General features: G+C 47.4%; 1 long non-coding RNA gene across 1 annotated transcript; it reads right to left on the bottom strand.

The window, feature by feature from the left end:
* Window positions 1-10,281: 10,281 nt before the first annotated feature.
* Window positions 10,282-17,786, bottom strand: LOC113593148 (uncharacterized). The gene is made up of 4 exons (XR_003413198.2): window positions 15,978-17,786; window positions 12,121-12,216; window positions 11,457-11,942; window positions 10,282-11,217 (listed from the first exon to the last, which is right to left on the bottom strand). It is a non-coding gene; the product is annotated as an uncharacterized LOC113593148 (long non-coding RNA).
* Between the last annotated feature and the right edge of the window lie 3,660 nt (window positions 17,787-21,446).

The following is a 21,446-nucleotide window of genomic DNA, read 5'->3' as shown; positions in this document are numbered from 1 at the left end:
GTGGGGTGGAGGAAAGAACTTCATCCTTAGAATCAGTCCAAACCAGGTTTGCACATTGGCTTTGCCATTTATTAGCTTGTAATTCTAAGCAAGTCATTTTGTGTCTGTAGGTCTCATTTTTCCGATCTGTAAATTGGGATTAATACCATGGATGGGATGGCTGGGATAACGAAGGACAAGGCATGTGAAAATCTCGCTCTTAAAAAGGGCTTCAAAGGCACATCTGGCTGGCTCAGTGGGTAGAGCACTTGACTCTTGATCTTGGGGTTGTGAGTTTGATCCCCACGTTAGGTGCAGAGATTAACTAAAAATGAAATATTTTTTGAAAAAGTCAAAAAGGAGGGGGGCGCCTGGGTGGCTCGGTCGGTTAAGCGGCCGACTTTGGCTCAGGTCATGATCTCGCAGTCCGTGAGTTCGAGCCCCGCATCAGGCTCTGTGCTGACAGCTTGGAGCCTGGAGCCTGTTTCAGATTCTGTGTCTCCTTCTCTCTGACCCTCCCCCACTCATGCTCTGTCTCTCTGTCTCAAAAATAAATAAACATTAAAAAAATTTTTTTTAAAGTCAAAAAGGCATCCAATATATTTTACTGTCTGTGCCTCCCACGTTCCTGAAACACACAAGAAAGTAACCGAGGACGAAGGATAAGCCATCCTCGGCACACAGGCAGGGCGTGGGGGCGTGCCCCCACTCTGACCAGTCCCGGTATGCGAGACTGAAATTTGCCAGACACCAATGAACCAGCCATTAGTTACCTTTTAAACATATCCTCCCCTAACGGATAAACAAGAATACAAAGCCCAGCTCCGTGTCAGTATTGACATGTAGACACTGAGGTCGGATGCGGGACGGACTCTGGAGACTGAAGTTGCATTAAAGTTTAATCAGAAGTGAAGATGAAGCTTCTTCGAGATGATCAGTTGTCGTTGGGCTCCCAATCTCAGTGTGAAAAACACGATTCTATTCACAGACATTGAATCAGCCCGCCTGCCTCCAGCCCCCTCTCTTTCCACTCCGTCCCACACATCGCTGCCTGTTCGTCTTCCTGTGTTTCGCCCTCTTCCCCTCCTGCTGAAAAAGTCTCAGTTCCGATGGGATGGGATACTGTACCCCGCGGCCTCCTCACCACAGCTAATATTATCAGTATGGCACCTTACCAGTTTCTTGATTTAGCTCACACAATCCTTCCTGCCAAAAACCCTCCTCTCTCGTTTCCATTTATCTGTCATCAAACCCTTCAACATTCAGCTGGCTCTCTCGCCCGTGAGTGGTGTTACCAGCAGGCAACACCCTACGCGAACCCCCGTGCTACTGAAATCATGTAGTGATGATTGTCCTTATGTTTGTGTTTGTACTCAGTTTCCCCGACTACGTAATCAATTTCTAAAATACAGAAACTATGTCTATCACCGACGTGCGTTTGCATCATCAGTGACTTGCACACTGTGTGTATAAAAATATTTTGAGATAATAAAAAGCAGATTCACATGCAACATTTGGAGGAGCCCATCTATGGCAGAAATAAAAGTTCCTGAGCACTGACATTGAACTCACATGAAGACGGCGGGAGAAAGGCAAGGATAAGAAGAACATTGCGATGAAGATGTGAAGCTAAGGAGCTGATCGGTGTATCAGGGGTTTGTTGAAAATCTGCTGTGTACCATGTGCTTGTCACTGAACCTGGGTTTGGTCACCAGGGCTGATCAAGCTAATCGGGCTCACGGGCCGGTCTCCCACATATCCACCACCGCATGCACCTCTGTTCTGAAGGTGACACCATTCAGGATGACCATCCCTTAGAGAATCACCGTCCAGTTGTAGGTTCTTAATCTTTTACTTTTTTTTTTTTTTTTAAGTGGGCTCCAGGCTCACTCTAACCCACGACCTGAGATCAAGACCTGAGCGGAGATCAAGAGTCAGAGGCTGCACCGACTGAGCCACCCCCAGGTTCTTAATCGTTGTTCCCCCAGTTCTAGATGTTCAATTTAAATAGAATCTGACTCTGCAGAGGCTTTACATCCAGCCGCTGTGCTTGGTGAGACCCGGGCTGCCTGCTTTGCCGGTTCACACAGAAACGATTCTCCCTCTAACCTGAGTCCTCTTTATTTTGTATCTTAGATCTTAATAATCTCCCACATTACTCTTCCAAGTAATGTCCGTTACCTCGCTTGTCATCGGGATACGAGTGGGATGGAATGCTATTTTTCTTTCAGGAAGAGTTGCTTCCTGTTTGGAACACCTACTATAAAAAAGATTTCCCCTGTGGCGTGCTCTGACCCCCATCACTGTCCTCGCACCCCTCTCCAGGTCACATCTGTAAACCCCATCTCTTGACAGCACTAGGTTGGCACTGTGACTGCCTTACGTGGGCAGTACCACGGCACAGTCTCATAGGTACAGAACTAAGATTCACCCGGGAAGCTCAGAATCATACAAAATAAAGGCAAACAGGTGCCGTATCATACGGAATAAACTCTGGGGGGGGGGAGCAAGGGAGAGCCGCGAGAGCTGAAGTCATAGAACCATTTCAAAAAGAGTGCGCTTAAGAACGGATTCCAAAGATACACCAGCAAAACTGTGAAAACACACAGGCACCCTATTTCATATGCACTGTTTGCAGTGCTAAAGACGGAAGCAACACAACTCCGGCAGACTGAATCATCTATGGTTCATCTACAGATTAGAAGGCTAAGCAACTGTCAAAAAGAGGTACATGCACCCCAATGTTTACAGCAGCACTGTCAACAACAGCCAAGTTATGGAGAGGGCCCAAATGTCCATCAAGTGATGAATGGATAAAGATGTGGTATTTATATGCGATGGAGTATTACTCGGTGATGAAAAAGAATGGAATCTTGCCATCTGCAACAACATGGATGGAACTAGAGAGTATTATGCTAAGTAAGTCAGGCAGAGAAAGACAAATATCCTCTGATTTCACTCATCTGTGGAATTTAAGAAACAAAACAAATGAACACAGGGGAAGGGAAGGAAAAATAAGATAAAAACGGAGAGGGAGGCAAACCGTAAGAGAGTCTTAAATATAGAGAACAAACTGTAGTTGCTGGAGGGGAGGCGGGTGAGGGGATGGGCTAAATGAGTGATGGGCATGAAGGAGGGCACTTGTTGGGATGAGCACTGGGTGCCATATGTATGTGATAAATCACTGGGTTCTACTCCTGAAGCCAAGACTACACTGTATGTTAACTAACCTGAATTTAAAGAAATAAATTTTTAAAAAGAATGAAAACTATCTCTCTACTCAGCTTTGGAATAATTTCCATTAAACACTGTTAATTAAAAACCGCAAGGTTCAGGGGTGGCTGGGTGGCTCAGTCAGTTGGGCATCTGACTCTTGGTTTTGGCTCAGGTCGTGGTCTCATGGTTCATGAGTTCAAGACCCTGCTTGGTGTTCTCTTTCTCTCCCCTGACTCATGTGCTCTCTCTCAAAAATCAGTAAATAAACATTAAAAAAAGAAAACTGCAAAGTTCAGCAGATTGTATTAAATAGTAATTTTAATCTAAGAAACATGCATAATACAAATATATACATATTTGCTTGTATTTATAAAACAAAAACAGTGGAAGGGCAAACATTAGCCAGGAAAAAAAAAAAAAAAAAACCTGGTTAACTTCCAGGGTATGAAGAGACAGGAACAGAAACTAGACTTCTCTGAATGCTCCTGTATTAGTTGTCAATTACTGCATCACAGATTGTTCCAGAAGCTTAGTGGTTTAAAATAGCAATACATTTTTATTATGTCACATAAATTCTGAGCATCAGGAATCCAGGAGCAGCTTAGTTGGGTTGTGGCTCAAGGTATTTCAGGAGATGGCAGTCAAGATGTGGGTTTGAGCTTCAGTCATCAGAAGGTTTGCCTGGGTTAGAGGATCAACCTACACTATGGTTCCCTCACACGGTTGTTGGCAAGAGGCCTCATGGACCTCATCTCTCCATAGGGTTGCTTGGGCCTCCCTATGATGTGGGAGCTGGTGTCCTCTACCACAAGTTATCTAAAAAGAGCAGAGGAGGGGTGCCTGGGTGGCTGGGTCGGTTAAGCATCCGGCTTTGGTTCAGGTCATGATCTCATGGTGTGTGGGTTCAAGCCTCGCATTGGTCTCCATGCTGAGGGCTCAAAGCCTAGAGCCTGCTTCAGATTCTGTGTCTCCCTCCCTCTCTGCCTCTCCCCTGCTGTGTGTGAGTGTGTGTGTGTGTGTGTGTGTGTGTGTGTGTCTCAAAAATGAATAAACGTTTAAAAAAATTTATAAAAAATAAAAACAGCAGAGGAAATTGTAATACCTTTTATGGCCTAGTCTTAGAAATCACACACTGACATTTGTTTCTTATTTTGTTTGTTCGATGCAAGATATTGAGTCCAATCCGCACTCAAAGGGAGTGTTAAAGCATTTGTGGACACATTTTAAATCAACATGGCATTGAATTTTATACATGTGAATTTGGAACTATATACTAATATCTTATATAATCGCAAAAGAAAACTGAAAAACATATATACAATCCCTAAATATTGAGAGCAAATTAAAGAAATGAACTTAAGTGTTCATCAGGTTGATGGTTTAAACACAGAGACAGACAGGGGCACCTGGCTGGCTCAGTCAGTGGAGCATGTGACTCTTGGTCTTGGGGTCATGAGTTCAAGCCCAATGTTGGGCATGGAGCTCACTCGATCTCATGGTTCATGGGATCGAGCCCCCTGTCAGGCTCTGCATTGACAGAGAGGAGTTAGTTTGGGATTCTCTCTCTCTTTCTCTCTCTCTGTACCTCCCCTGCTTGTGTGCATGTGCTTGCTCTCTCTCTCAAAATAAATAAACATTAAAAAAATAAAAAATATAATTTTTTTAGAGAATATACATTAAATTCTCTCTATGCTGTATTAGCATATATGCTATGTATTACTCAGGAACGATTAAGTGTGTGTGTATACTAGGATATATCAAATAAATAATCATTTATCAATAAATAAATATTTAGGGTCCAAGCCTTTTAGCAGAAGATGAGAGAGGGGTGCTTGGGCAGCTGAGTCAGTTAAGCATCTGACTCTGATTTCAGCTCATGATCTCACAGTTCGTGGGTTTGAGTCCCACATTGGGCTCTGCACGGGCAGTGCAGAGCCTGCTTGGGATTCTCTCTTTCTCCTCTCTCTCTGCCCCTACTCTGCTCGCACTCTCTCTCTCTCAAAATAAATAAACTTAAGAAAAAGATTTTTTAAAAAGGAGATATAAATATAAAATGAATGAACCAAATGGAAAATCCCATAATCTTAAATTTGACTTGAAAAGCGAGAACTTATGACGTATTTTCTTTAAAAAGCCGTATTTCTTTGCTCTGTTCACTGCAAAGGTCTGGAAACCATGACTACCCCCCAAATAATGAGCATCCCTACACCCAGATTGTGTCTCTAAATAGGATTTCCAAATGAAAACAGCCATGCCTTCTTGGATAAATGCTGTTTTCAAGGCTGGGACAGGAAATATCAAAGGGCAGCCTGGAACATTCTGTCGCACGGGAAGGCAGGGAGGTTGTCAGAGACCACAGGGACTGTGTCAAAAAGATCTAGGAGCCCACGTGAATGATCTCCCATTAGCCAAAGGCAAGATAATGTAAACATCATAGTAATAACAACTACAGTGCCACGGCAAATATATTAAAGTCTGCGAGTTGAAAATGATCCTTAAAAAAGTAAGCAAATGAAATTAAGTGATTACCTTTGGAAGGTGCTTAGGAATCAATTCATTATTTTGAAAGCTGGTGAAGAAGAAAACCGAGGGGAAAGAAACAAGTATTCTGCATCGACTACTGAGACTGCAACTCAGTAATTTCAACTAAACGTTTCAGCAAAGGGATCGCTACAACTGGAAGATCACCATCTTGCAACCGCTAATGAAAAACGGATCCAATTTGGGGCTCAGGCTTCAAGTCCCCGGGGCAGGTAGTTGGAAAGGGAAGACGGCTGTAAATTGCAGCGGAGTCCAGGAAGATGGCCCGACCCTTGGGGATTCCTGTCTCTGATGCTGATGGTATGGGTGTCCTGCGGAAGCTGGGGCCTCGTCGTGGTGCTAACACACACAACAGCCCGGGCGGTGGGGAGACTGAAAGGGGACCCGCTGGGGTGGGTGGGGTGCTGCAGGCCTGGCTGCTATTTCCCCAGCAATGAGGGGAGCTCACGGCCAAGCCAAATGGGTGTGAGATGATGGTGGCTGCCACTTCCGTTAGCCCACCCCCCCTCGCAACAATTTCCTTTGCATCCCATCCCAACCAGAAACACACAGGAAGACTAGTCTTGCCTCGGCATGCTGACGCATTACAAAACCAGCACAAGTGGCCGCCGAAACCATCAGGTGAGAAGTGGATGGGGTGCTTCGTAAAGTGACAGATTCGGTTGGCACCTCCTGACTCCATTGGCGATTCTAGTGAACGTCCCTGCGATACGAACACGGCAAATAACAGGCAGTGATAGGAAGTACTCAAAGGGGCCACAAACATTCTTCCTGAAAAATAACCAAAGCGATCCGGTCTTGCCTCAGGATCCAATGACCAGTTTATAGGAAAAACACAGGGAAAGGAGGAAAATATTAAAGAACAGCACAGAGTTGCAGGCGACCAAATCCAAAACGTCGTGGATTCCACAGAGCTCATACTCAGCTTCTTCAACAGATAAATTGCAAAGAAAACAGTAAGGACAGAGGTAATTCATAGACAAAAGAGACTAGCGAGACATAGCAACCAAAACCAACCACGTTTATATATATATATAGTGTATGTGGGATATATGGTATCCATATATGGTATATATGGTATATACAGTATATACACATATGGCATCCATATACATATACCATATACATATACCATATACATATATGGTATCCATATATGGTATATATGGTATATATAGTATATATAGTACTTATAGTATATACATAGTATTTATATATATAGTATATATATATACATGTATCTTTCTTTTATTCGAGATTTTTTTTTTTTTCAAAATAATCAGGGGTAGGCAAGAATATAAATGCAATAAGACTCTCCATTAATGCAATCATGGAAGCTGGGTGAGATGAGTAGCTGGGAGTTCATTATGCTAGTCTCTCTGCTTTTGTATAGGTTTAATTTTTTTCCTTAATAAAAAGAAAAGGAAAAAAAAGTAGGGATTGATAGTGATCACTGGTGAATGAATGGGAGCTAGTTGACCAGGAAATTGGAAAAACGCATTCCAGAGGTCAGGAAATAAAGCACTGTTCATTCACACAGAACTTTACATTTCCCCGAATACTTCCAACCTATCCACAGCTTTATTTTATAATTTTTCCTCTCACTGACTGTGAATTAGGTCTGCCAGGCACTGAGCTGCAGAGAAGGGTACTGAAGTTCGGAGAATCTGAATGATTTGGTAAGTGGCCCAGCCTGTGGTATCAGAACCCACGCCCGTCCTTCAGGAGGCCACCGGTACAGAAAGTCAAGGTCCCCACGGAGCCTCTTCTGGCTAGACACCAGCATCCATGCTGGGAGAAGATGGGAAATACAGTTGCTTACATAGGGTGGCACTAAATTAGGAAAAAGTCTGAAAGCCTAAGAGAAAAGTTAAATTCGTGTCAAAGATAGGGGATCATTTTCCTACCCACACAGTCAATCCTTCCCTCTACTCCCTTCCCCCCAGGTAAAAATGAAAAACAACTTGGTTTTCCTTTAGGCAATGCAAAATGCTCAACTCTCTTGCTTTTAAAATTAAGAAACAGATTACGCAATTTTATTCAAAAATTCATTAGATAAAAAAACCATTTCTTTATGTGTTTCAGACAAGGAGGGTGGAGGTGGCAGGGAAAATGAAGGCCGGGCAGAGGCAGAAAGGGAGATTATCGAGAGAGATTACGAAGAAATGCTTTCAGGAGAGGATTAGTGATTATAAACTGTCCTCACTTTATTACCACTATTCACTCCAGCCCCAGGCTTTGAAATGGATTTTTGCCTATTACATCTGTCCTTTGAAAATCTGAACAGCTGATTATACTTTGTGAGTTCTTGAAGGCTGAGATTTCCAGTGTGAAAGAAAGTGTGCGCATGGCTGGCTAGAGGGCAGAGCACTCACAGAGCCTTGGGTGAGAACTGACCCAGCCAGGATCATCTGCATCACACAGGGTAGATCAGTCAATGTGCTCCAGGGGACATCATGCTGGGAGGAGGGAGCTTAGCCAAGGGGCAGGAAGGAGCTGGGGCCCTGGTCCGGAGACTCTTTATCCAGGGGCCTGGCATCATGAGGTCTGACTTGGTCTTCAGTGAAGAACCCACAATCTCAGTGAGCACCAGGGTTTCCTTGACCAAGAGCCACAAATCACTAAATTCTAGAAACCATTTCATTTCATATCCCTTTTTCAGGCCTAATTCCTACACTGAAAACAATTTAATGTTTATTTATTATTGAGAGAGAGAGAGAGAGAGAGAGAGAGAGAGAAAGAGAGCGCACAAAGGGGGGAAGTGAGGAGCAGAAAGAGAAGGAGACACAGAATCTGAAGCAGACTCCAGGCTCTGAGCTGGCGGCACAGAGCCCAACGCAGGGCTTGAACTCACGAACCACGAGATCGTGACCTGAGGTGAAGTCGGATGCTCAACGGACTGAACCACCCAGGCGCCCCGTAATTCCTACATTTTTAAAACGCTTCTCTGAGCATTGAAACCATGCACGTGGAATCAACTGCGAACCAAAACAGTGGTGCAAATTGATCAGCAGCAACTTTAGGAGCCATCAAATACTTTACAGACATCATCTTATTATTCCCGAGAGCTTGGTGGGACAAGATGTGTCCTCCTGCGTTTTGAGACCCTGTTTAGACCAACGTGATGGAACTAGAAAACGTATTATTTAGTGCCCAGAAGCCTTCACTCTTTATTGCGTATCTTAAGATGGAAAAAAGATGGAAAAGTGATACATAACTTCTATAACTTGGCAGAAGTTCAATCTCTGGCAGTGATCAAACGCACCTGCCTAACGTCCTTTTGAAGCAGGAAGGGAGGAGGGATGATTCTCCTATCTTATGTCTGGGGAAACAGAGAACAAAGCCATCAAGTGATTAGTCACAGATCCCAAAGTAAGTTAGTGATGGTACCGAAACAATTTTAGACTCTAAATGTATTGATCCGCAGACCAGAACTCTTTCCATTCGTCTACGAGGCATTTATTGATTCATTAATCTGTAACCAGCACTGGAAACTCTTCTAGCTTCTGGGGATACGAAGATGAATAAGGAAGAAACAGCTCTTGGGAGAGACAGAGAAACCACCGACTGGTTCAAAGTCTCCCTCTGCGTTTTTGTTCCAGATCTCCCTGACTCTGTGTGTGTTGAAGGTAAAGACAGGGGAGAACAGGGGAGGCTGAGAAATGGTGGCTGAGAGCAGATGCTTGGGCCTGTCTTATGGCCAGCCAGCTCCGGGGGCAGCCTTGGCACTGGGGGTTGTGGTCAGGAAAAGGCCATCTTCCTGATAGAGCAACTTAAGTATCAGTACAGCATGCACGAGGCTGAGTTTATCTGCTGGTGAAACTACCTTGACAGACAGTCGTGGGTATAATCCTGGGAGTGTGGCAAGACAACACCAACCACAGGGACCAGAGAACCTTGAGACTAAAGCTGAAATCAGATGACCCGCATTGCAGCCTGGCTGCAATCCCGCAGGGAGGCAGAAAGGATGGGCAGCCAGACCGGGGCTCGTGTGTCTCCAGCCCTGATCCAGGCAGAGGGTCCCCTGAGCCTTCATGTGAGCATCTAGGTGTCTTTTGAGCCATCCAGGTGTTTCCAGGGCCAAAGATGAGACAGCATCCAGGCTCTCTCTCTCTCTGACACTCCCCAATCCCTTCACCTAACGCCCCCTGCTTTGATCCCATGCCCACCAAGTGACGTGCCTATAGATTTTCATAAGGAAAGAAGATGAACGGACTCACGAATGTCGTAGACTGGGCTGTAAATGGACGTACTGCCGTTCTGGTTAATATATTTCCCTGTGAATCTGATAGCGATGAGCCAGATAAACAGAGAGGAGACTAAACAAAATCCAGTTCCCAGGACTGCAAAGCTAAAGACCAGAAGTGGAACTTTTTAAAGTGGTGGTAACTCTCCCTCGGCCACCCTGGTCGCCTCAGGTCTGGAACCCTGCTTAGCGTTTGGTTAAGTGCTCAATAAATGTTACCGTTGTTATTCCAAAAATACTGCTATTTGTTAAAATATTTTTATGGCCAAGAGCATTTAAACCCGGAGTGTCTGTACACATTTAGCCCCGTGTCTCCTCCGCTGCACAACAAGCGTGTCCCTTGTAGGCAGGGGACTGATCGTGTGATGCTCTGCTCGTCACAGGTGCTCCACGAACGTTTGCTGTGGATGGACAGCCTGTCGTGGGCTTGAAGGGCTGCTTCAGAGGCTGCTAACTGGTAAAAGAGGAGTCCGAGTTTGCCTTCTGGTCTTACCTCTTCTTCCTTCCAGAATTTTTCTGCTTCTGTTTGGTCCCATTGTTTCTCCCTCTCCATCCCCAATTAAGCAGTCTAGTTAAACTCCTGCCTTTCCGTGGGCCCTGAAGCTCTGCACCCAGGCAGTGCATTTAAGTCTTCCCTTGCTTTCCCTGCCACAATCCACCCAGTAATGTCCTATGCGGGTCAACGGGAGAGATGGGGAGGGACCGGCTAGGTGGCAGGTGATAGGGCAATAATTAGCCTCTCTGCAGGCCTTCTGAAAGGAATACGTAACCCCGTGTGAAAGTTGCTGGCAAGTTCAGGCAGCGCGGCAAGTTTCAGTTGTATACGATTTGGGAAGGTTTCTCCCCTCCCACCTCCTCCACAACCTCCCCCCCCCCCCAACTCATGGAGAAGTTGGTAATGTGCGGTTTGGTGAACAGCCCAGGTTTGGACACGCAAAGACCTGAGCATGGGACCCAACGTTGCTATTTACAAGCTGTGTGGTCCTGGGTCAGTCTGCTGTTATCACTTCCTCCTTGTCTGGAAAGTGGGGTGATCATAGTGCTTCCCTTCCCTACTGCACAGAGATGTGAGGCGACAGCACGTGTGTGTGTTGGGGGAGGGGGTCGGGCATTGGTCATGTTTGCCTAGAAGGGGGAATAAGAATTGCTGACTTGAGGAATGAACAAACGGTGTTGGATCTCCTAAATCAGTGATTCCCAAGTGCCGCAGGATCACTCGAGGGGCTCGTTAAAACCTGAGCAGCTGGGGGGCGCCTGGGTGGCTCAGTCGGTTAAGCGACCGACTTCGGCTCAGGTCATGATCTCACGGTCTGTGGGTTCGAGCCCCGTGTCGGGCTCTGTGCTGACAGCTCAGAGCCTGGAGCCTGCTTCGGATTCTGTGTCTCCCTCTCTCTCTGACCCTCCCCCATTCATGCTCTGTCTCTGTCTCAAAAATAAATAAACATTAAGAGAAAATTTTAGAAAAAAAAAAAACCCGAGCAGCTGGGACTCAATCTAATTTTTGATTCAGTGAGCAGAATCTCAGAATTTGCATCTCTAACAAGTGCCAGGTGATACAGGTGATTCCAGGGACCAAACCTGGAGAACCACCGGATTCCGAGAAAGAACACAACAGCGGCTGCAGCGTGAGAAAGGGCCAGCAGATGGCGCCATCATCGAACCCAGGCCTCCCCCCGGGGGAGACCTGATGGAACTGGGTCAGCTCCGGGCTCAACCTAGAGAAACGCAGGTTTTCCCAAGCAGGAGGGGGTGGCTCTGACCTGGAAGGCTGCTCTGTGGAGCAAAGAACAGAAGGAAGCATTGGGAGCAGCTGGTGTGGGGGAGGGATCGCTAGCTCTATCACCACCTCAGTTTTCCATCGCTGCTGGTTTCTCTCCAAGGAGGGCTCCGGTCTGTCCCTCCACACAGGTTTCTGCCGCAAGCAATAGCAGCCATCAAAGCAAAGTACAGATTCCATCCCCTGGAAAAAAGAGCCTTTGAGCCTCCTGGTCAGTAACCCCATTTGGGGACTGAACCCTTAAGGGTGAGAAAATCCTACCTAAAACTTAATTAAGACTATACTACGTGGTTGACGACGCCCTCTCCTGTTCTTCTCTCCCCGTCTGCTCCCCCCCACCCCCCCCCCCCCCCCCAGTTACCTGCTCAGTGTTATCTTTCCATCACTACCCGTGAGCTTTGGCGCAGAGGAAAGAACACGGACCAGCTGCACTGGCTGTCAGAAATCCAAGCTCCTCCTGTGTGCGACCCGGAAAACGCTATCTACTTTAAAGAACCGTTGGGACGATGACATAAAACGCGTGAAAAGTACCCCACACAGCGAAAGGACTCAGTAAACTTTAACGAGCGAGGCAGGGAAAGGGGTTAGTCCAATGGCCAGTGACACGATCTCGTGGGGGCGGGGGGATCGGTCTTCGTTCAGCTGTGGTGCTGACCAGTGGAACTTTTTGCTGTCTCCACTGCCCGACACAGTAGCCACTAGCCACGTGTGGCTGTGAAGCCCCTTGAAACGTGGCTAGAGCCACGGAAGAGCTGAAATTTGAATTTTATTTCATTGTAATTAATCGAAATTAAAAATTAGAACAGATTTAGCAAAACACCTTGCTGGGTCATTGTGGGCTGTGAAAAGACATCCCTTAGGACTTGGCACATGGCTGAGAGGGGGTAAGAGGTAGCTACACTGTTCTGCCTAAACAGGTGCAGGAACGGGGTGGGGGGATGGGGAGGGGGAGAGAGAGAGGGGAGAGAGAGAGAGGTTAGAGGGGAAGAGGTCTAGCGACAAAGCAAGAGGTTGGTGACTAAGAAAATGAGAAAGGTGGGGCTTTCTCATCTGAGCCCAGATGGCTCAGTCGGTGAAGTGTCCAACTTTGGCTCAGGTCATGATCTCAAGGTCTGTGGGTTCGAGCCTGGCCTTGGGCTCTGTGCTGATGGCTCAGAGCCTGGAGCCTGCTTCAGATTCTGTGAGTGTGTGTGTGTGTCTCTCTCTGCCCCTCCCCTGCTTGTTAGTCTGTCTGTCTGTCTGTCTCTCTCTCTCTCTCAGGTCTAGCAACAATGAACCACCGTCCACCCGCTCCTGATTTCCATCGTGAGGTGGGGGGGGGGGGGAAGGCACAGAGAGAGAACGCAAACGAGGGGCAGCCTAGATGGTGGTCACCCTCCCTGTGCTCAAACACAGTGCCTCCCAGTCCCTATCTATCCTGCAGTCGTGGAAGACGACTCCGGAGTGTAATAATGTGGAATAAACATCCTCGTGCAACTGATTTGGATGAGGCCCTCTCAGCTGCCCCTTCCATGCCTGGAACCTGGTGGTAAATCAAAAATGACGGCTTCGCAACCACCTGCAACTCATTACTGCAAGCGCCGCCTCTGTGACCAGAAAGGCTTTGGAGAGCAAGGGAAAGGAGAGAACGCAGGCTTTCCGAGAGAAGGGACATCTGTTGTTCCCCGGTCCCTCTGGTCTGTCCGAGTAAAGCCAGCCCTCCGGCTCTAACACATTATAACTTCTGTCATCTTGCCTTTGTCCGCATCAGCTCCCGATCTCTGCTGGCTGTTCCCCTCACCTTATAACCCTGTTCTATATTAATCTCCATAAATTGTGCACCCAGTGAACCTTCTGGCTTTGCTCCCATGATCACGCAACTTCCATAAGCATGGTTGCTCAGGGCAACTCCTGGTAGGGGTGGAGCAAGCAGGTAATCTCTGGTGTGATTGCAGAGTATCACATTCTTTCCAGAAGGCTCCTACTCAAGCAATTAAATTACTGGGGCTGGGAGGAGGGAGGAGAATGGTAGCATTAGGCTCACAAACCCGCAAAGAATATTCCATCAGGTTAACTAGATAGACCTCACCGAAGAAGAGACGCTGCGGGGTCCTCAGCGGATGGGACGGAAGAGAGTGTATTTTAACGGGGCGGGGTGGTGAGATACAGGGGCAGGAAGAGAGGGAACCGGAAAAGAGGGTGAAGCTACCTGAGAGGACCTAGCCAAGGAGGATGATATTTTGCATGAGGGAGCAAGAAGAATGAATTCTGGGTTTTTAAGATTGGGTCAACCTGGATTCACATTGTGGCTCAGCCGTTCACAATCTGGATGAGCCCCCTGGGAGCTCCTTGAAGGCACTTTATTTTTCTGGTGGGTAGGAGTGGTCATGAGGATCGCACAAGATGATGTCTAAAGCCCACACCCCAGAAGGCACAAACACACATCGCTTTTATGTGAAGCTGACCACCCTTCCTGCCTAGAAAACAAGGTTCTAGCAAAGCCGAGGAGTAATTACTGTGTGCCTTAGTGTAGGTCCCTACTTCCCCAGGGATGATCGTGACTGCCTCAGTTGTAACAGCCTTAAGAGATAGAAAACCTCTGTGGCCCTACTTGCAGAGAGGCTTAGAGAGGGTGAGGGGCTGTGTTAAAGGCTCCATCAGTTCAGGGGCGCCGGGGTGACTCAGTTGGTCAAATACCTGACTCTTGATTTGGGCTCAGGTCATGATCTCGAGGTTCATGAGACTCAGCCCCATGTTATTCTCTGTGCAGAGTACAGCCTGCTTGGGATTCTCTCTCTGTCCCTCCCCTCCCCTGCCCTGTTTCTCTCTCTCTCTCTCAAAATAAATGAATACATTTAAAAAAAGACTATCAGCTCAGTGGAACCTGGATCAGAATCTTTCCATCTTTTTAAGTTTATTTACTTTGAGAGAGACAGAGACAACATGACTGGGGTAAGGGCAGAGAGAAGTAGAAAATCCCAAGCAGGCTCCCAGCTGCCAGCGCAGAGCCGGATGTGGGGCACAAACCCACGAAACCGTGAGATCGTGACCTGACCTGAAACCGAGTTGACTCTTAACCGACTGAGCCACCCAGGCGCTCCTTGAACGTTTCCATCTTCTGAGCTCTGAATCTGGGCTGGTTCTAATGGGCTTGTCTGATAACCCAGGCTCCATCTTTAACCATGAAATGTTTAGTGCACTTAATTAGCTGGGCGGCAGAGAATAACATATGCACATTTGAAAGGCACTGATTATGTGTCGTTAATTAGGAACTTGTCTGGGAGTGTGGTGTCTGCTCTGCATTGTGAAAGGCAGCCTCTGCAGCCTTTCGGGGGAAGAAGTGTTTGACACGGTCCCCCCGCCCTCCGGCGGTGCCAAGTCAGCCGGAAGGAGCTCTGCCAGGTTCTTGACTGCTTCTGGGCCCGGCTTCACTGATGAAGCACAGTAACCTGGAAGTGCTCTGAGGTTGTTTGCAGACAAATTTAGGCTCAAGTCTAGGCCGGCCTGAACTGAGCTTCAAGTGCTAGGTGTGAAGGAGAGCGGCAGGCATTTGCAAAGGAGTAAAACGCAGCAGGTGTCCCAAGAAGGAAGCAACATCATCAATCACCACCACGCTTCAACTACAACGTGCACCACCATCTACCGAACAAGCCCTATGGGCTAGGAACCGTGTTGCGTGTTTCTTCTGCATGGTCTGTTAATCATGCATTCGTATCACCCCACTTTTGGACGCGAGGAAACAAAGCTCTCTTAGCAATGTTCAACAACTAGCCTACCGATCTATAATGGAGGCAACATTTGAATCCAGGGATTTCCATATTCAGATCATTTGCTTTTTACACCTGCACTACATTATCTGCTCACCAAAGAAGCGATAAATGACCTGGATCACCGCACTGGTTGGCAAGGAGGGGGATATATTTTATGGCAGGGATATTCTGTTGAAGAGGGTCGGACTGTATTCACAGAAAAGGCCAAGTGAGTCCCCGCCACCCAAGACAGCTCTGCAAGGGGCTCCGGTCACCCTGTGTTCTTTCTAAATGCTCCTACCCAATGGAACACACAGCCGAAGTCCACAAGATTGGTTGCTATCGGTACCGGAGTCGGGTTCTTGAGCCCGACAAGGACCCACAAGTCAAAAGCACCGAGAACAATTTTATCACAGAGACAGCTCCAGATACAGCACCAACAGAGAGTAGTCAGACGATCACCCACAAACAGAAAGGAGGCGCTACTCACACAGAGGAAGCAAGAGCTCAGGCTCCCACGCAGGCCAAAGTGCCAATAAGGAAAAGGAAAAAAAAAAAAGTGCTTCATCCTGATTGGTTTGAAGCATCTTGTCCTGCCTGGTAGAGCTTCGTCCTGATTGGTCAGAAGGGCCTCGCCCTGACTGGTCGAGATTGGCAGGCAACTCAGGCAGCTCATTGGTGCTCTTTGGAGCCGGGTCCTCAGTTTTAAGTCCGGCTTGTAGAGGGGCCACGTCCTGGTTTTGGTCTCTTAAGAGAAGCGGTTTAACAATCACAGCCAACGGAAAGCGCCCCAGGTGCCTCATGTTTGTCACTTGGGGCTTGTTCATGTGGCCCCTGAGTGTCTCACCATGTAGATGACTTTGCCCAGGGTTCCCCAAAGGATTTGGGTGAGCACTGGGATGGAGTCTGGTTAGGAAGAAGGTAATAGTTGCCCTTGGGATAATAATATTATGAGCTCTCAAATGAGCACTTGCTATGCACCAGGCATTCCACTAAGTGCTTTCCCTGACTCAATAATCCTCATAATAATCCCATGAAGTATTATTATGCGCACTTATCTATGAAAAACCTGAGGTTCAGAGAGTTTGAGTAACCTGCCTGAACTCCTGCAGAAAATGTTGCATCTGTGATTTAAACCCAGGTCAACGTGAAGCCAAGCCCAGCCTCTTAACCCTGATGCTCTGGTACCAGCATTCTAGGCGGCAAATAAATATTGCTGGATTGATCTGCCAAATAGTTATCACCACTGCGCCTCTCCTCAATGGAAGTAGTGGCCTCGTAAATCTGAATGGCTCAGATTCTGCCCAAGAGCTCACACTTGGAAAGAGGTGGGACAAAACCCTCTCTAAGGCCCCAAGAGCTGTAACAGATCTTATGATTCAGTCTACTGTCAGGGTAAGCAAGTTTCAAACAGTCTGGAGAGCCATGATGGCAATTCTCAGAAAAATTTCTGAGCTTCTCTGAACCTTAAGATGAACTTCGGAAGCAAAACTCCATGCTGTCACTACCGCCTTACTGTCTTTTTTTCTGAGACTAAATAACAAGGAGCTGGGAGCCTCGATGATTGCCCCTCCCTAGCCCTCCTCTCAGCAATCACTGCTTGCCCTTCTAGAAAGAAGCCTCTCTTCCCACTTGACCTCACCTCAGCTCCATCTTTCCCCCAAGACCCCTTTCTTTTAACTGTGTCTTGAGATAATAAAACTGAAAATGCAGAAATTCAAAGTGGAAGCTTCATTCACCCTAGCAGGTCCCAGAAGTATTTAATACTTTGCGTGGAGAGATAAAAATAGATGGTGAGGCAGCTGATAAGAATAACAGCTCTGGCCAAGAGAGCCCTTATGCAAAAGGAGCACTGGTGGAAAGAGAGAACCCCAGAGGCATAGACAGAAGGGGGAGTAGACAGAGAGAAGGAGAAACAGAGGAGGTTCTAGAGACACCCATGGAAGCAACAGCCAGTGGGAGGTGCTGAGAGTGGGAGGGCATTGCAGGGGGCAGAAGCAGCAACAATTTCAGGAGAGATCCATATCCCAGGGCAGCCTCGGAAATAATTACCCCTCATAGCAAATCAATCAGCAAGCTTTTACCGGGCGCTGGGGGCACAGTGGCAATGTGAAACTGAAAGACCAGGCGGTTTGCAAGGAGAGTGCAAAGTCCTCCGGAGATAAAAATAGCACACTTGAAACAATTAGAGAGCAATTAATGCCAAACTGTCTGGTTCTGACTGGAATACAACAAGGCTGGCAGGGGAGAAAGCCTGGGGAGCTGGAATAGTCAGCCGGGCAGGGGCAGGGAAGGCTCCCTGGAGCCCCAAGGTTTAGGCATGGGATGCCTTGAGGGCAAGAGTCTATTCCCATGGGATTCTCAGCCTGTGCAGTACAGCACCAGCCATCTAACCACAGCCTTGCCCTTCCAAAAGCTTCCAGTTAAAAAGCAGAATGCAGCGCTTGTTGAATACATGAATGAATGAACAAGTGATTGTAGTCCTTAGACCCTTCCTAGTGACTGCTAAAGAGGCAGGAGAGTGGAATAGCATGTTGCAGAAACATTAGACTACCGGCCTACCATAGACTTTTTGAGGTCAGGGACTGTGTTCTCATTCCATATCTGTTGAGTCCCCTTCATATTAAAAAAAAAAATGTATATATATATATAGATATATAGATATAGATATAGATATATAGATATATATGTGCTAGCCTTGGGGTTGAGGTCTGGAGATGAACTGAATCAGACATAGTCTACTAGCTTCAAGACAGCCCAGCGTATGGCAGTATGGCATGCCTGAGTGGCTCAGTCGGTTGAGCGCTCACCTTTAGCTCAGGTCATGATCTCACTGTGTGTGAGTTCGAGCCCCGCATTGGGCTCTGTGCTGTCAGCTCAGAGCCTGGAGCCTGGTTCAGATTCTGTGTCTCCTTCTCTCTCTGCCCCTCCCCCACTTGTCCACTTGTGCTCTGTCTCTCAAAAATAAATAAATGTAGGAAGAAAAAAAAAAGAGCAGAGCTGCATTTGGAGTTTAGAGCCTAATTATATACACCGTGCTTCATTCAGATCACCGAGTGTCCTTTCCCTAAACACACACTAAGTCAACCATTAATTCTGTAGGTCGTTTACCCCTACTATGTGCCAAGTTATGCGACAGGTACTGGATGTAAGCCTTAAAAGACCATGTCTCTGCAAAGACTATATTACAGTCTAAGCCTTAAAAGACCATGTCTCTGCAAAGACTATATTACAGTCTGACATTCTGGAAAAGGCAAAAACTACAGAGACGGTAAAAAGATCAGCGGTTGCCAGGGATTAGCGGGAGAGAGGGATGAATAGGCAGAGCACAGAGGATTTTCTGGGCGGTAAAAATACTTTGTATGGTACTGTAACGGAGGACGTATGTCGTTACACACGTGTCCAAAGCCATAGATTGTACAACACCAAGAGTGATCTCTAAGGCCATCTGTAGACTTTGGGTGCTAATGGTAAGCCCATGTGTTTCACTGATTTTAACAATGTCCCACGCTGGGGCAGGATATTGATAATGGAGGAGGATGTGCATGTGTGGGGACAAGGGGATATGTGGGAAATGTCTGTGCCTTCCCCTCCATTTGGCTGTGCGCCTAAAACTGCTCTTAAAAAAAAGTCTTTCTAAAAAGATAATGTTTTTCTCTAAAGAGGGCGTATTGTCAAGTAGGAAGTTGCATGGTCACATACATGCAGTATAGTATAATTGCACACCTGCTTTCGTGGTGTGATGTGCAAGGTATAGGGGGAGTTTAAAGAAAGGACCCCCTAGGTTGTCCAGAGGAGTGAAGGACGAACTCACAGAGGAAGAAGGACGTGAGTGGATGCGGGTGCGGTCTCTGGCAGGGGCGAGGTGTGGCAAATGAGAATAACGTGTAGGCAGATGAAATGGAGCGTGCAGAATCTGGAAACGTGAGAGGACATAGTAACATGTTCTGAGCGCTATAAATAATTGAGTATTACTAGAGCGTAGAGTTGGGGGGTGGGGAGCAGTGGAAGACGACACAGGGACAGATCAGCGGGAGACTGATTACAAAGGACTCTGGAAGCCAAACAAATGGGACAGATGGTGTCTCGTTAACAATCGCAGGGCCATTGAGGAACGTTGAGTAGTGGGAAAACAGGATCAGATTTGTGGACCAAAAAAGAACATTTGGTCAGCTACGTGGAGGATGGAGGGGGCGGGCAGTGGGAGGGGGTGGGGAGGCATAACTAAGCAGGAGACAGGGAGGCCCAAAAGGAAGCCATTGCAGTGGTCCCCGAGAGTTTTGTTTAGGGCTCTGGCGGTGGCAAAGGAAGGCCGGGGAGAGACCCCAGAGCTATTTACGAATCAGAATCAACAGGCCTTGGTTACCAGTTGGCTGCAGGGGTGAAGGGGGAGAGACCAGGATGACTGAAAATGGCAGCACCAGTCACAAGCACTGCTCGACTTGGGCGCCCTCTCCCTCGACTCCTGGCCTTCCTCCTCTGGGGCTTCTGGAACACGACACCACAGTACATAACCCCCTGCGTTCTCACCTTGACCCCTTCCTGGTTTGAATTGAAACCTGCTCTTACAAGAGGGCTCTGCTTCACCAACATTTGCCTCCCCTGGACAAAGCCCCTTCTCTCCCCACTCCTCTGGAGGAAGCCCAGGTCCCACACCCAGACAAGCAACCTAGCAGTTTCCTGGATCTGCTTCCAAACCATACCTTCTCGATCCTCGTAGAAACATTGCTCCTGAGAAGCCCACACCCTTTCTCTACCCACTTTTATAGCTGTCGTTTGCCTGCTTCATGAAGACCATAGTGCCTGGCTCAAGGTCTGTCCTCTCCATCCCAAGACCTGCCATCATCCTGACTGCTCTGTCTATAAGGGCGACCTGCCCAGTAGACTAGTCCATTCCACCCAAGGCACTCGCACTGATGGCCACACCCTGGAATGGTTTCATCTCCAACCTCCAATAATCCTCAATGCCACCAGTTTCCTATTCTTCCATTTCTCGAACTCCTTCACTCCTGTTGCACCTAGTGTTTGACTTTACTAAGACCTCTGGCCAATCGCCTCGCCGTTTCCAGCCATCTATCAATCCTCCTCCTTCATTTCCTTCTCTGTCCAGTCTAGAAAACCTAATATACTGTCTCATAACCATCTTTTGAATATCTTCACTTCTCCTTTGTCATTTTGCTCTCCTCAACAAAATTCCAGTCTCTGGACCAATCCAGCCATCCACTACTTTCTTTTATATACCTGGTGGCAAGCCTGTTATGCCCAGAATTCGTGATCCCCAAAGACCACCAGGGAGCTGAGTCCGATGCAAAAGCAAAAGAGCCTTTATTCGAGCTAGCTCGAGCTCAATCCCCTACCTGCACCGACGCAGCGGTGAGATACCGGGAAGAGAGAGCGAGTTTCAAAAGCACAAAGGTTTTATCGGGGTCTAGGGGCAGCCGATTGGCTGGGGAGGGGTCGTGGCCTCGGCCGATTGGCTGGGGAAGGGTCAGAGTCCTGTTAGGCAGGTCGCTGGGCGTGTTTTGATCAGGAAGTTTGAACGGGTGAGCGGGAGGTTACTCAAGGGGAGGAGGCGTGATCTGAGGTTTTTGCGATTTTCCTGGAAAAGGGGTCATGTCGGGGACATAGTCACTCAAGGTGGAGAACACAGAACAAGATGGAGTCGGCCGGCGTAGGCCCGCCCTTTCAAGCTAACATCGTGAGGCTTACTCCTGATCCTTCTCACTCCAAGTGGTCACCAAGCCCTGCCAATTCTTTCTCCTTCCCAAGTATCTCCCCCGTAAGTCCCCTCCACTCCCTCCCCACTGCCCTTGCCTTTGTTCAGAGACTCAATTGTTTCTTCTGTGTTAATTTCACTTAACTGAAGTTCAAAATAGTTTTCTGAACCATGCTCTAATCTTACCTCGGGATCATATCATGTGAACCTCTGACCATATCACTGTAGCCAGGTGCCACATCA

The sequence above is a fragment of the Acinonyx jubatus genome, chromosome D1 (assembly GCF_027475565.1).
Source record: "Acinonyx jubatus isolate Ajub_Pintada_27869175 chromosome D1, VMU_Ajub_asm_v1.0, whole genome shotgun sequence".
In the NCBI taxonomy this organism is placed as follows: domain Eukaryota; kingdom Metazoa; phylum Chordata; class Mammalia; order Carnivora; family Felidae; genus Acinonyx; species Acinonyx jubatus.
This window is presented reverse-complemented; position numbering and strand designations above follow the sequence as displayed.